The following is a 15,185-nucleotide window of genomic DNA, read 5'->3' on the forward strand; positions in this document are numbered from 1 at the left end:
CCATCTTATAAGTGTGCTGCTGGTTACTACTGCCCAAGTGCAGCACCCTGCACTTGTCAATATTGAAACGCATCCTGTTTTTGTTAGCCCACCCCTATAACCTATCCGGGTTTTGCTGCAGTCTTTCCCTCCCTACTAGCATGCTCACCTCACCCCAAATTTTGGTATCATCAGCAAATTTAAACATGTTGCTTTTCACCCCGTCGTCCAAATCGCTGATAAAGAAATTGAACAGCGCAGGCCCAAGGACCAACCCCTGGGGGACTCCGCTGCCCGCTTCCCCCCAGGTCGAATATGACCCATCCACCACCACCCTCTGAGTATGACCCTTCAGCCAATCTGCAATCCATCTGACTGCCCCAGTTGCCTAGTTTTTTAACGAGGATGAGGTGGGAGAAGGTGTTAAAGGCCTTGCTGAAGTCCAGAAAGACTACATCCACAGTAACACCTGCATCCAGTGCTTTTGTGATATGATCATAAAAGGCAATCAGGTTGGTCTGACATGACCTGCCCCTAATGAAACCGTGCTGGTTGCCCCTGAGCATCATCTCTGAGGCCGGCCCATCGCAGATGTGCTCCTTGATGATCTTCTCAAAGAGTTTCCTTAGGATTGAGGTAAGACTGACGGGCCTATAGTTGCCCAGGTCCTCCCTCCTCCCTTTTTGAAAGATGGGAACCACATTGGCTATCTTCCAATCATCTGGTACCTAGCCCGAGCACCATGAGCACTTGTAAAGCCATGCCAAGGATCATATAGTACCTGTGTTTGATGGGACTATCCAACAGCACTATAAATTAATCTACTGCACCCTAATTGCAGCACATGTGTAGACAGTAATGCTTTACTGCATGGTAAATTAGTCTACTGCTCAGTAAAGTGCATGTGTAGATATGCCCACTGTGTGTTGGATGGCTCAGCCCTTAATACCTCATTAGTCAGCTTCTAGGGTCCCAAGTCTTAACCAGATCTAAAGAAAGCTAAAGAAAAATAAAGCAATGTACTATTACTACATTAGTGTGGGACCAGAACCAAGAGACCCACCACAGGCCTCATTCTCCACTACCTTGCAGCAGTAGACAATTCTACCAAATCAGAATGGCAGCATTTTACCATTTACACTGACATAAAGAACTATCCAAGGTGCAAGGCAAGGCAGAAGCACTGTCCCTCATCTTTCCCGTAGGTACCTACAAAAGGAGTTCTCAGACTGTGAGGCACATAGTGGCAATGCACAGAGATCAGGCAAGTCAAGTGCAGCTGGCTGCTCCTTCATGTTTCTGGCTACAAAAACACACAAATATTTTCCTAATATCACATTCCATATCAGCAGTAGCCATATTTGCCCCCCAAAATGTTATATGACCATCAATGGACAAAAGGAAGTGCAATCACAAATGGGAGGAGAGACATTTACAAAACGCTCTTTCTATCACGCTTTAAAAATATAACCCCAGATGTTCAGGATAGCTTTGTCCCTCAAACCCTGGTTAATGGTGGTCTGCAGAAAGAAACTGTGCGGTGCACGGGGATGATTTCTTCCTGGTAGTGAACTATGTGCAATTGAAAGAAGAGGCATTCCTGCCATCCAAGAAAGTGTCACTTGTGGATCTGCTCTTAAGCAGAGCTTCTCTTTGCAACTGCACAGGTTTCCTGTATGCCTTTGCCCGTCTGGGCTGCTGTGCAAGTCAGCTAATGAGTCTTTTTCTTTGTCAGATGTTGCTTGCGTATAACTTTTCCAGTGATCAAATTGCTGACAGAAACCAAGTCAGAGAGGGTAACAAATGTGCAGAACAGAATCCAACTGCAAAGCAATTTGGACAGCAGTGGCAACTGCAGGCAACAGGAAATCCAGTACTAATAAATAAAATGTCTTATAGCCAGGGAAAGGAAATAAACAGCACCAATATGAAATGAGTGCTCAGGAGAGAGACGCGCAGCATAACTCCACAGCTGGAAACACTGAGTTCCTCTGGGCTTATTTTCATTTAACATTGTCCTAACTTTTTCTGTGTCCAAGCACTTTTATGCTGCAAAGGAAGTTTGAGAGAGGGAGGAGGGCAGGTCAAAGAGAGGGGTCTCTATCAGAAGAAGTTGTCAACAACCACTGCAATTAAGGAAGCAGCCTGAACGGACACAACTGAACAGTCGCCAGAGGGAAATGAAAGCATTTTTTGTTTCTAGGCTAGCCTGGAAGGTTAATAAAGATGGTTCCACAGTGCAGTGTGAAGAACTGTAGAGAAACAGTTCTCAATGGAAAATGCCCAGCTCCTGTCCTCCCAAGATTACATGCTTGGGATGGTCAGCCTCTCCTTTTATGTCCTTCGAAACATGCACACACAAATCGCAGCAGCCATTTTGGAACAAAAGACACCAGGCGGTCCCTCCAATAGATTGTTCCTATGTTATTTCACTATGGGAGCTTGGCCACTTAGCCCCAGCTAATTGATCCTAGATTCCTTAATCAGCAACGCTTAGTTTCCCTCACATGTTAATGGTAATTAGCTGGCCAAATGAAGCTGGAAAAGCCTCATTTAAAATTACACATATCCCCCACCAGCATTCAGTAACCTAATACGTTGGATCCTTTTATTATGCAAGGGATGAACTGCACAAGTACAGCTACAGTGTCATAGTCAGAGGGAGCTGTTGTATCCAGATAGCAGAAGGCTGCCTTAAGCCTCTGTTTCTGACAACTAATATGGTGTTCTAGGTTGTTGTTTTTACGAGACTGAAGGATGCACTATCAAGGCCCTGGAACTCCGCTTCCTTTTCTATACTAGCCAGCAGTCAGCACCTGCCACCCTATCCTTTTTCCCATGTTGCAGAATACTCTTCAGAAATCAAGCAAAGCTCAAGGAGTGACTTCAGGATAGCAAATGGTTCCACAGACAACTGGCAAACAGCACTGACAAATGGCACCTGGGTTCCAAATCTTAAGTTACTATTGTAGGACTTTCTCTGATTGCTGTGCTAAATTAATTGCAGGTTAAGCAAAGGGAAAGCCATTCATAAACTGCATGCGTATTTCTTACTTCATTCATTGAATCATGTTTCCCTTTTATCCCCACCTCTGAGCCCCACACACATTGCTGGCATTCTCTCTCAATCCCATATAATTCCAAGGTCTCCACAAGCCACTGCATGCCAAAGGAGTCCACAATCATTGAACTGCCAGCTCAGTCACATGAAATGTTATATGCAAGGGTTTAACTTTTTCTACTGACCTTTTTTTCCCCCCTCTCTTGAATCTGCTGCAGTGTTTTCCTAATCAGGTCCCAGGGAAACTTTGGACGCAGCTGTTAAGAAAGTAATCGCATGAGCTCAACAATACCAGCCTGCTTTAGGTGGCTTTCAAGGTCTAAATACCAGGCATCGAGCAGGGACTAAGTGACAACAATTCTATGTGGGCCCTTAGAAAAGAAATTGGTGCTCCAAAATGGTGTGTTTTGCTTTTCATCTTCTGTCCAGTAAAATAGCCATGACACTAGTTTATAGCTTTGGAGGGGCACAGAAACCACTTCTTAGAGCCTTTATGGAAGGCAAAACTGCCTCTGCCCATTACAGTTCATCTTTGCTGAGCATTATCAATGTGCTTGGTGCTATGTAACCAAAGACAACATAGTGCATGGCACAAAGGGCTCCCCCACCACCTTCTATATTATACTTCAAGCACCTCATGCCAAGGTGTTATGCTGAAACACACTGCCACAGTAAGTTAGCTGCACTACGTTGAGTCAGGAAGGTACTACAAGCCTAGTAATCATAGCATGTCTCGATATGGCCCTGCCTGGCGTCATCACTGAATGGTATAAATGGCCCTTTTAGCTTTTGGGGGAAGTAGTAAGAGACCTCTCTTTACAAGTGTGGGTTCTAGTGAAGCTCACGTAGAGAAGAAGTGCTCACCAGAGTCCTAACTATTCCATATGAAAACAGTTCCCAAAAGTTTTCCACTATAGACTCACTGTCTTTGTGACTAATCAGTGCCAGCATCTCTTTCAGAAGGAGCCTGTGTTGGACCAATGCTGGCCAGCAGTGACACAACTCAGATCAGACCTCATGCCCCTGGAAGTGCTATTCTATCTTAGGATCCCTGGGCATGGTAAGTAACCCCCAGGGCAAGTGTTCAGCTGGCTTCAACATGGACCCAGTGCCAGGTGCGAATCCCATTGTTTGCACCTGCCAGTTGATCGGTTGGATGTTCAAATTGTGGGTGCAATGTTATGAGCAAGCCAGTAGACAACCACTTTGGCAGATACAAGTGTAAACGTCACGGTGGACAGCTGACCCTCTGAATTGTAAGAAGAAGTTGGATTTCTTGTTTAATATTGTTGTTGGCTCCCCACCATCAACAAGATGAAACAGAAAAAATACAGAACCAAACTTGCTTTGATCTTGGAAGTCTCTGCTTTCTCTCATATATTTGAAAGCATTTCTTCTATCTCAAACGACATCTCCAGGCTGTCAAGATGGCAGCTTCCTGTTTGACTGCGAATTCTTTTCTTATTTTTAAGACTATTAAAAAAAAATCTTACAAGGTCAAACCCTTGAAGCTCCTTAAAGCTTTAAGACCCAGCCTGAAAGAACCCGTAAACCCAAATAAACCAAGTTAAAACCAACATGTCTTGCTTTAGTTTTGCTACCTGTATTTATTTATTTTTATTTAACATCTGAAGTGTTACCTTGTCTTGCTTTAAATTGGAAACATTCAAACTTAAACTAAGAGCTTTCTGGAAAATCCCACCCCTCACTGAAAAGATCACATTTAAATAACCTGGGAATGAATTCTCCCAGCGGGGAAAAGGGAAGCATTAACAAAATACAGATTTAAGCGTGGAATTTTAATCACCCAACACTGCTGGTTCCTCTGAGGCGAAAGGGACCTTTCACTAGTCGGAACAGATTCTAATGGCTGATCAACAGGAGTGCTCAGTGACAGCTTTGCAGGCCCTTCTGTGATAGCTGCATGTACACAAATAGAAGTATATCCATTCAAAGGGGGGATAAGTCCTTCCCAACTGCCTTGTGCAGTGTGTACATAATCCATCAGCATCAGTGAAAGTTACAGGAGCAGCGTGCCACACACCAAAGAAGAGGATTTTCCTCTTATTAAGGCAGGGGCGGGCAAAATGTGGCCCGCGGGCCAGATGTGGCCCGCCAGGCCATTCTCTCTGGCCCATGGGCCCCCTAAAAAATTTGGAAAAGTAATATTTATCTGCCCCTGGCTGCCTGTCATGCAGCCCTTGATGGCTTGCCAAAACTCATTAAGCGGCCCTCCTCCCAAAATAATTGCCTGCCCCTCTATTAAGGGATGCAGTTAAAATTCATGGATCCCATCATCCTGACCAGAAAACTTAGAAATTGCTAAAAAAAAACAACAAAAAAACAACTCTTGGCTCAAGGCAATTTCAAGACATTTATTCAGTCATTTACTTTAACAATTGAAATTAACAAGCAGAAAGAAATTCCCTGATGTTTGCCAAGAAAAATAAGTAGAGCTGCCTGTGCTGTGTCTCTTTAAATATCCTTCTTTACTGGGAACACGTGCAGCCTGCAGTATCTCAGTCAGGTCAAGGGGTTGTCATTTCCGGTATGGTCCTCACAATCTCAGCCATGGTTTGGAGTAAAAGCAAATGTCCTTGTGTAGGCTACAGTACTGCTATCTGTTTGCAGTGAAGCTTAGTGTTCAGTTTTGTTACAATCTACATTGAAAGTGGGGTTGAACTGGGGCAATATGTGGCTTGGTGGAGACATCAAATCATCTTTTTCCATGTGTATGCTCTATAGAGTTAACTCAGGTATGCAGCACTTGATTCTGAGCACCTGGGTTGGCCTAGCTTGGGGTATGTGCAAAGCCATACTTGAGTACATGGGCAGATCTAGGATTTTGAGAAGTGGGAGTGTAGAAGATGTGGTGCATCATTACATATAATACAGATCATGTCTTTCTCCAGGTAAAAAGAAACCAGAAGCTGGGAACCTAGGACCATATTAGTCAGTTTGAGACTGAAGCAAATACAAATATAACTTTGTTGGAATTTGCTCTAATTTGATATATCACACTTTTATATTAAACAATACAAGAAACTGGGCAAAAAATACTCAAAAGATGTTGTTTCTTTAGTCCTGTAGCCATTAGATTGAAATGTACATATCTTTCAGATTCATAAAACAAAACCAAGCCTTCTTCAGCATCTTGACAGTGCATCCAGTGCTTCACTGAAGGTTATTTGCATACCTGAGTTAATGTTCACCTGTTGAATGAAGAGTTTGAAAGAATCAGGTAGATGATAGTGAGCAATGGGATCAAGTGACTCCCTCACTGCTGCCTGAAAAAAGACTGCTGCCACTGCCACAGGCAGCTGGCTTTAAACTTTGAGTGAACCAGGAATCAAAGGGAGGTTGCAACTGCACTGCTACAGCCTCCCTGGATCTTCCCCTGCTTTCGTGCATCCACTTGACTCCATCTCTGCTGTTTGTGTGAGGTGCTATGGGGTACATCCCATGACTCTTAACATTGCAATAACCTGTTGCTTTGCCAAAGGGTTGTGGGAGGATGTAGGTATTGTTCTGGTGACACAAGGGGACTTACAGGAAGGTCCTGGAGGATCAGTGCAAGTAGACTGTCACAGCTACAGCAGCACTTAAGCTCTACCAAAACTGGAGGATCAAGTAGTCACCATTTCAGAACAGTAGTTGTTTTATGGGTTTATCTTCTAAAGTGCTTTGGGACCCTACATGCTAAAGCAGGGGCAGGCAATTATTTCAGACAGAGGGCGGCTTACTGAGTTTTGGCAAGCCATTGAAGGCTGCATGACAGGCAGCCAGGGGCAGATAAATATTAATTTTCTAAATTTTTAAGTGGCCCCATGGCCCAGATAGAATGGCCTGGCAGGCTGCATCTGGCCCATGGGCTGCATTTTGCCCACCCCTGTGCTAAAGGATGCTGTAGAACTGATCTGTGCTTGGCTCAAATGCATATCATTACCTACATAATCTGCATAGACTCAGAGCATACCTGATTACACTTCCTTTCTCCTGTCCTTATGACAAGGTGTTTAGCAGAATTCACAGATTTGTTGGACTCTGACAGGGCCACACCACAAGCACTTTTGCTACTGCCTCCAACTTACAACTTCTGGGCTGTCAACCATGTGCCTTAACACCTGCACCACGCCAGCCCCCTACCTGATTAGACAAAAGACGATCAACTGTGGTTAAATGTTTGATATCAGATTCACAGCTGTCAGTCTGCTCATAGTGTTATAATTACCCCACATGAATCCAGGGCTTTTGCATCTTTGAATGCAAGCCCAGGGCAAGAATCAATTCCCTGTGATTAGAGAAGGTTTCATACTCCCGCGATTACAAAGGGCTCAGCCACATCATAATCCAGAAATGCAAAATAGGAATCTGTATGTACTGATGTTGCCAGAAGTGAGGGGCACTTCAGACTTTGAGACTGACTGGAATCGGTCCCCTTTTAGAACTGATCCAGACAGCTTTCTGAAATTAAGTCCTTCAGTTGCTGTGGTTCAGTGTGATGGAAGTAGATTAGGTTTCAGTCCTGAATAGTTCGATGACCTCATACAATCACTGGAGACAGAGCTTGAACTCTCCACTTCTTGTTGACAGTATAGTCTCTCTCTCCTGTGCTGTACATGACTATGTTCATTTAAAAATGGATCTAAAAATTACAAGATAGTGAATTCCAGTTTTCCAAGCCAAAGAGCTTAACAGTTACTGAGCTATGATACACACAAGGCTGGCAATGGCATCCTCATCTACAGCTAAGTTTCAGACAACTAAAACAAAATACTCTAGCTTTGCTTTGTTCTTGTGAAACTTGCCTGGTGCTGTAAGCAAGAACCAGTGAGGCAATTCTGCAGTAGGTCCTGTCATATCAGCACACTGACTCATTGCATGCCTATTAAAATTATGCCATTGAAAATATTCTGGGCAGGGAAGGAATGAAGTCTTCCATCATATAGCTGCCGACTAATGTACCTGGTACATCTCCAATTTAGACAAGCTCCACGTTTCCAAATGAAACTGCTGCATTGTTTCCCCAATATATACTTAGCGTTTATGGACACAGCAAAAGGCACTGCCACATAGTAACACCCCAAAGCACCAGAAGTGGTATTGCCTTATTAGGATGGGGCTCCACCTGAGCTAATTAACCTTGCTACTCAGAAGGTAGCATACAAACACAGTTATGCTTCTTGTACCCCAACTAACTCATTTGGAGCAAGTCCAAGCATCTCTGTACGGCATTGTATTGTAGAGTGGGATATACCCCTACTTTCCATGCTATCAAAGAAAGGGACCTGACAGAACTTTTTATATGCCCCATATCATACTCTAGTAAGTGCATAGTGCACATACGCTGCTGTCTGACTTGTGTCAACATATGGACACGTCTTCATTTCTGAGCAAGCCTAGCATCACCTAATATTCCAGTAATTTCACTGCACTTCAATTATAAGCTCCTTAAGACATGACAGTTTTCCTAGTTGTTCATCAGGCACTTAGCACCAGGGACCTTTGATCACAGATTAATCCTTTGGGCACTGCCATACTATATAAAAACATGAGGAGTAACTAATTGTCAGCATTAGAGAGGTGAGCAAATGCCCAGCAGCAAAGGCATCATGCTTTTATGGTGTGCTGATTTTTGAAGGTGTGGTTCAGTTCTAACAAGTGCTTCTCAACACACGCATTCTGCCTTCCATGCTTCTACATGTGACTCTGTCACTGCCCAGTGGTAGACCCATATTGTTGGTGAGATTTATCCCCTGTTTTTTTGGCCCTGCAATGATCTCTCTCTTACCATTTGTTTATTCTCAGTTGCTATGAATGCTGAAATACATTTTTCAATTACTTCTGTTTGTTTATTGGGGACACAGGTACTAGATTGTACTAGTCATAAAAAGACTCTATTTGAGGGAATGTTAAAGAAAATCCCTACTGGAAAGACAGGCTGTATTAAAGACAGAAAAAGTGGATTGGGTATAAGGAAGGGAATTGAAACAAAAGGATAGTGAAGAAGTTATAAATGAATTTGAAAAACAACAGATGGAAACAGGCAATAAAGAGATATCTAAATCTCTTCTTAATATAGAGATTGTTATCCCGTATAACAGAGACTGGTTGTCCACCACACTAAACAATAAAACATACTAAATTGAGGTGTTCTGAACATATTAAAGCCAACAGAGCCTACCAATTACAGAACCCATTCAGTTCTTATTGAGGTCAACAGGAAACGTTTGACTAAAGCCAACAGGAGTGGATTGGGCTGGGGGAGTTACAGAGTAGTAACAAAAATAAGACCTTTCAATATTCCAAAATGAAATAGGGCTGAAGCCTTGGCAAGAAGTAAATACAGGAGAGTGAGGAAGTCTGAAAAAGCGTCTACCACACACAGTCATTTTGAAAACTGTTTTTAAATTCCTTAGTGAAATATAGGTTGGAGGTGGGGGGGCAGCCAACTTTTTAAAGGGGAATATAATGGTAATCACTTATCTGTAGATGTTCAAAGAGCTTCTCCCATCCGCTATTTGAGAATCAGTTCCTGTCCACAACCATGGAGCCCTGTCCTAAGTTTAGAAAACACCTGTAGGGAAAACAGGTTATTTTTAAAATGTCTTCCTTATTTGTAACCAAAGTCTTTCCATTCATCTCAGCAGCTCCTGTTATGCATATCTTATAGGGACTGGTGTCTATCAATCACAGACCCTCTTGGTGTTCCCTAGGCCAGCTCTTTTCACCACCTATAAATCACTTCAGATTTTAGAATAGGATACACACTGAAGTGTGAAATGATCTCCAGTGCCAAGAGAGCTACTCTTCCTGCTCTAGCCTGCCTCAGAGATGGCTCATGCCTAGATGGTGAACTGCACACAACCTTAGTTCACCCCAGCTTTCAGTAAGCTTGTAGTGCTTCCTACTTGGCAAGTTCATGCAGAAACCATTGGATCAGCACAGCTGCAGTGGCCTGCACATTTCAGGAATTGGCAGCTTCCAGAGATACATTTTGGTATGGTGCAGCAACTGTGTTTACATTTGTATGTGCATGAACATGTATATGTAGGGTGTGTGGAAACAGACATTGGTGTATACAGATGCCAGTATGTATACATGTAAGCATATACAGTATGTGTGCGTATAGTAGTTATATATGCACAAAGGTATAGGTCTGTGCTATATGTTAGGTAAATGTACATATAAGAGTACATATGCTATGGGTGTTTAAGCAAGGAAGTAGGCATGTCTGCAGCTGTGTGCTGTATTAGGTATATATATATTTTTTTTTTAAAAAGGCCTGTAGCCACTACAAAGGCATGTATAGGAGCTTATGTGCCTGAGTGTACATATGTGTACAAATCATATGTATAGATAAAAGTATAGATGAGGTTATATATGAACAGTGCATGCCCCCAGCAGCTGGGTGGGCACGGCTGTGCGGGCAGTGGCAGGAGCACAGCAGAGGGAGCCTGGTGACAGGAAGCGGGGAGCTCCTGCAGATGCTGCCAGCACAGTCGGCGGTGCGGGGGGTTGGGGAATGGTAAGCGATGACCATGGGTTGGCGACCACCCACAGGCACTGCTGGCAGCATAGGCGATGGCCAGGGGTGATTATGGACCACCTGCAGACCACCCTAGCAAGCGGCAAGCGCCTGCAGGCACCATCCAAAGTGTCAGCAGCACCTTTTTGCAGGGAGTGCACCACCACATGCAGGGAGTGCACCCCTGGGGTCACATACACAGGATGGATTATCATCATCACATTCCTGCATGCAATGACCTCTGCAGATCCTTGCTTGGGAGTTTGCATTGGCTGGGAATTGTAGTCACTTCTAAGTAACTTCCTGTCTTTAGGTTGAAGCAAAGGAAAGAGTCACTTTAGGTAAACCACCCTCTTTTCCCTGTTCAACACTAAGGGTCAGTCTATTGTAGGAGCACTGGACTGGTTTAGGAATAGTTATTTGTGGTACTGGTAAATGGTCTGGTGCATAGCACGTGGTCTGACCCAGTAAATGACAATTCTTACGTTCTTAAAGTAGTTCTTAAGTGCACGCAGCAATACCAGCAAAGCTGCATTTTATACTTATATAGTAAAAACTAGGACTGTGCAAAACTGAACCGTTCCATTTTGACTTGCATTTTGACAGAACAGCATTTCGTTTCAAATTTTGTTTCAGTTCGAAACTCCTGTTCCGTTTCATTTCATTGAAACAGTTTTACTGTTTTGAAGTTTTGCCCATAGGCTATAATAGGGAAGCTCGAAACAGCCTATTACTTTGTCATTTCTGGCCTGATTATGATGAAACTTACAGTAATAGTAGCCCCTTCTGAGAGCATGAAAACTGCCAAGTTTCAAGAATATAGGTGCAGGGCTTTTGGGGAAACTGCACTTCAAAGTCTTGAAAGCAAAAAACTCATGTCACGTATATGTGTTAAGCCACAGCAGGGTCAAAACTGCAGGCGTCCTAGCCGAGGCTGAGGCAACGAAGCCTGCCAGGATTCAAGGAGACAGGTGCAGGGGTTTGGGGGAAACTGCACCTCAAGCTGCGGACAAGCAAAACTCGGGACATGGGTGACGCTTTGTGTGTTAAGGTGCAGCAGGCTGAAACCTGCAGGGATGGTAGCCCCTGCTGAGGTCACGAAGCCTGCCAGCTGTCAAGGAGAGAGGTGCAGGGGAAGTCTGGGTTCTGGGACCCTGCATCTCTAGCTGGTGACAGGCAAAACTTGTGACATGGGTGGGTGACACTTTGTGTGTGGTTAAGGTGCGCTCTCACTCAACTGACATCAGGCCAGTTCTCAACAGAAAGCAGACCAGTTCAAACAATGCTGCCTTTTATGCAGCTTTTCCATCCCTCCTCCAGAGCACTGGGTTTGGAAGGGGCCTCAGGGAAGGGTGATGGTCACTGGCTAGCTACACAGTCAATAGTGAGAGCAGTCCTCCCCTCTTTCCCCACTTTTCCCCTCCCTCTCCTTACTTCAGTTTCTGTTTCCCTGCAGGCAGGCCCAGCTTGAGCTTCGAAACTCAAAGTGTTTAGAAAATTTCAAAACATTTTGACTTGTCTCATTTCGTTTCAAGTCTGTTTTGAAGCTCTGTTTCATTTTGATTATGCTGCTTTGAGCTCAAAATGAGTCAAAACAGCATAGAAACAAAACTGCTGGCAAAAGTTCACACAGCCCTAGTAAAAACATTCGAACACCCATCATGAGTGAAACAGTATACTACCGACAGTACAGTTTTGCTGTTATAGTTGTATCTTCACTACAGGCTGCTTCTATAAGCATAGTTGTATTGATCAGGGATCACACCTCTTCATACCTCCCTGACCAACACAGCTGTACCCAGGGCCGGATTAATGCATAGATAAACTAGGAACATGCCTAGGGCCCTGAGCTGCGTGTGTGAGTGAGGGAGGCTGATCCGCCCCTCTGCCGCAGCGGTGCCCCCGGGCGGGCAGGTAGTGGGTCAAGGGCTGCCTAAGTTTGGAGGCAGCACTCGATTTAATCCAACTCTTCCCCAAACCTGCCTGCATGTGTGTGTGGATTTAAATATATATATATATATCTTAAGTAGTGGCCCATGAGTTTGTTTGCCTAGGGCCCACTAAAAGTTAATTTGGCCTTGGCTGTACCTCTGCTCAGTACCTCAAGCCCATAATGTTATCTGAGTAGAGGGGAGAGGTACCCTTCAGAGATGTTCATCTCTCACTTGGCCAGCATGCACACTACGTGTATGTAAGGGCACCAAAGTTTTGGTGCTTCTAGGCCAGTAATTCTCAACCATGACGCTACCCTAGGGTGCCTTGAGATCCCTTCAAGGGTTGTGCAATGTTAGCTCTAAATATGATTCACAAGGTAAACCCAGATATTTCAAATAGGGATTCATAGAATTAAAAACGTTCTGATTTGTGGTCTTTCTGAGTTCTTTGCACTAGAAGAATTGCTCTCGTATTTTTCTATAGTCCAAAACAAAGTGAAAGCTAAGGGTTGAGCGCCTTGAGTCTAAAAAGGTTGAGAACCACTCTTCTAGGCCAATTATAGTCCAACATTTATGTGTGTATGTATATCAGTGCCTGTCCCCTGCCCTCTGTCAATTGGAGAGGATGTGAAAGGAGCCCCACTGTGGTTGCACCTTCACCTCTAGCACATGGAAAAACAAACACAGCAATTCTTCTGTTTGTTGTCTTAGTGCAGGGTGCTCCTTCCATTACAAAACCATTTCCCTGCAGGCAGCAGGCAAAGACCTGTTTGCTTATTATTTTGCAAAGGAAAATGAGGGTTGTAGGAGGGGCACGATCTTCAAGGATCTATATCCTGTTGATAAACAGAAAGAAAGAGGGAGCCCTTCCAGCTGCCCTCCTGCAACAGTCTTTCTGGAGTCTGTGTTATGTTTTCTTGTCAATCTTACTTTCTCTTGGCATGGCCTATTAGGTATGTAAATGTGTCCCCTTGAACTCTGCATCAAATGCAAATCTGAGACAAGCCATGATGAAGCGAATGTGAATTCTGTGCATTGTCATAGGCATTTATAACCAAACTGGATCTGAAACTTGAATGTTGGAGCCAGATCCACCCTCTGGAGTTGATCTCTACCACAATATTGTTTGGAATCAAAATTCCCAGATCTGAATATCCCTGAACTTTGATAGTGTAAGAGTGATATCCCAAGTGTAGGAGTCCAGAAATTATGCAAGAGGCAAGGATTTCTTAGGATGATATCTTTTATTGGACCAACTGTGTAGTTGGGATAGATTTAGACAAGCTTTCAAATGCAAGACATTCTTCCTCATGTTTCATGGGTCTTGAGTTTATTTTCATGTACAAGATTTTCATGTACACCCTGCCATCAGTCTGAACCAGAATGCATAAAAGCAGCAACAGCAGTAATGAAGTTTACCCAGATTTAGCACCACTTTTGTTACTACAGTGATAACCTCTGTCCTTAAGTCTTCAGAGTGCATTTTCTCTTCCTGAGGTGTACAAACCTCACAAGAACACAGATATGGGATTATCTGTCCCCTAATTTAGGACCCCCTCCTGGTTTCTAGTAGTGTAGATCACTATAAAGCTTGAAGCATGAGCTTACAAGCATGAATTTCCAAAATGTTATAATTACTTATAATAAGTCTGGATGTTCTTCATGTCCATGCATCTTGCGAGTCCTTTTATGAAACTTGCCAGCTTTTTGGCTTCAACAGGGATTAGTTCTTCAGGCTGAAGCAGTATTTCCAGTTATCCATGCTGCATGTGATTTTTCATTTTAATGCTCCACCTCAGTGCTATGCAACAAGTTAGAAATAGCACTGAGATGCCACAACCACTAGCACTTCAGAAGCAACAAAAACTTCTGAAGTAAAAAATCCAAGGGAAGGAGAACATTGTATTCAACTGAAAATGCAAGGGAAGTTTAAGCTGACAAAATACAATTACACAGTTTGAATTAAGCCAAGACCATGGCAACAGTGTGTACCTATTCTGTCAGAAATCTTTAAAGGGTAAAAGTGGTCAGGATGTCAGAAGCACATAATAGTACACCTTCAGCACCACAGCACCCCCTAGAACCATGCTGGACTCTTGGGTCAGTACTCACTCAGAGGGAAGAAGAGTGGCTGCTGGATCATTTAAGGCTGTCACATCAAGCTGAGTTTTATTTTTGCAGCACTTTCCTGAGTACTGCCAAGGCCTATCCTCTCCAAGGTAGAGCTCTGACAGCTGACAAGACCATAGTCTAAATGAATATGAGCACAAATTTTTGTTTGTCTGATAGGTGTGCTTTGATCAGACCCGCTTACAATTTCTTACCTTAGCACCAGGGTGTCAAACTCGCTTGGCCCTCTGTGCCAGATCCAGACTGCAGGGCTCCTTGTGGGCTGGATCTGGACCATGAGGAGCCTTGTGGGCCAGATCCAAACCCACCCCCGGCAGCAGCACTGTCAGCTCTGGGAGTTGTAGGAAGTAATGCATCCATAAGTTGCTTCACCACTGCTGAAATGCAGGGCTCCATACCCGGGGATTCAGTGGTGAGCCCTGCCCTCACACACTCTACCTCCACATTTTCAGGCCCTCCAGGAGCCCCACAAGCCAGAAGACATGGCTCCCTGGGCTGAATCCAGCCTGCAGGTGATAGATTTAACACCCATGCTAGCAGTTAGAGGGTTGTT

This window comes from Crocodylus porosus, unplaced genomic scaffold, assembly GCF_001723895.1.
Source record: "Crocodylus porosus isolate Cpor-Errol unplaced genomic scaffold, CroPor_comp1, whole genome shotgun sequence".
Classification (NCBI taxonomy): domain Eukaryota; kingdom Metazoa; phylum Chordata; order Crocodylia; family Crocodylidae; genus Crocodylus; species Crocodylus porosus.